This window comes from Onychomys torridus, chromosome 8 (genome assembly GCF_903995425.1).
Source record: "Onychomys torridus chromosome 8, mOncTor1.1, whole genome shotgun sequence".
Classification (NCBI taxonomy): domain Eukaryota; kingdom Metazoa; phylum Chordata; class Mammalia; order Rodentia; family Cricetidae; genus Onychomys; species Onychomys torridus.
In genome coordinates, this window is record NC_050450.1 from 16,870,693 (window position 1) to 16,872,358 (window position 1,666).

Below are 1,666 nucleotides of genomic sequence, written 5' to 3' on the forward strand. Positions count from 1 at the left end.
TGCAGGCCAGAAGAGGGCACCAGATCTCATTACAGGTGGTTGTGAGCCACCATGTGGTTGCTGGGAATGAACTCAGGACCTCTGGAAGAACAGCCAGTGCTCTTCACCTTTGAGGCATCTCCCCAGCCCAGTTTTTTTTTTTTTTGTCTTAATAAACTAATCAAACGGTTTGTGCCTCTTGGCTAAACTCAGTCCTTCAAGGAAACGAGAATGGAGAGATCCTGATGACATCTGGGACATTCTTGTTTGGAAAGGAGTCTGAGGGAGACACAGATGGTTCCTAGTCATCAGCCTGACCTTGTAGAGAACCCAAGAGGAGGTGGTCCCCAGGAGAGAAGGCATCATTATGAGGAGACCAGTGCCCGGTCCTTCAGGGCTCACTGTGCCTCCCACCTCTGACTTATCAAAGGGCAGGTTCCTGGCTCCATCCCCCAGAATCCCAGAATGAGGATTCAGGCTGAGGGATGAAATCTGCATTCTTAAATTCCCAGATGTTGCTGGCACATGTTTTAAGCCCAGGACTTAGGAGGCAGAGGCAGGCAGATCTACATAGTGAGTTCCAGGACAGCCAGGGCTACACAAAGAAACCCTGTCTTGGGAAAAAAAAAAAAATCCCATGAAATTATTCTGATGAGGAATATTCTAGAATCTATGATCTAGCCCCTGGATCAGTGGGGAAGTTGTGTTGAAGGAAGCTGCCTCAGGTTTCTTCACTCCTCAGCCTGTACAGTTGGGCACCTGGGGAGTGTTAAAAACACAGGGCAGGGGTTGGAACCTTGACTCAGTGGTTAACGCTCATGCCATTCTCGTAGAGGATCTGAGTTCTACACTCACCACCCAGGGCCCACAACTACTCCAGGTTCAAGAGGATCCAGAACTGAGGGCCCCTCAGGCTCCTGTCTGTACAGGCACATGCCCCCACAGGCCCAGGCCTCCACAGGCCCAGGCCTCCACAGGCCCAGGCCCCCTCAGGCCCAGGCCCCCCAAACACAGGCCCCCACAGGCACAGGCCCCCTCAAACACAGGCCCACACAGGCACAGGCACACACAGGCACACGCCTCCACAGGCACAGGCCTCCACAGGCACAGGCCCCCACAGGCACAGACCCCCTCAGGCACAGGCCCCCACAGGCACAGGCCCCCTCAAGCATAGTCGCCCACACAGGCACAGGCCCCCTCAGGCACAGGCCCCCTCAGGCACAGGCCCCCACAGGCACAACTAAAATTACAATGTTAGAAGAAAAGGGAAGAGGAGGAGGCTGTAGCAGACGTAGCTGAGGGAATCCGGTCTACATCTTCCCAGCAGCACTGTGCAGATGGGAGCCAAGCTGTTCCAGATGGAAGCAATGGTCACTTCAGTTGGTGACAAGGACAGGTATCAAAGGATCCCTTACAATTGAATTGAGCTATCCTGAATTCAGGGTGACACCTCCCCCCCAGGTTGTGTTCAGGGATGACGGTGACCTGAACTGAGATCACCTGGGGCACAGGAGAAACCCCACCATGTCAACACTGAGGTCAACCAGGACTTGAAGCATACCCTCGGGGAGGTAGCAATGCTACCCCACCCTGTCCCCACCCTGTGGCAGTGACTGTCAAGGGACGTGGAGTACAACGCGGTAAGAAGGCTCAGGAGCACATTCAGCGGCCACGGGAGGCACTGGAG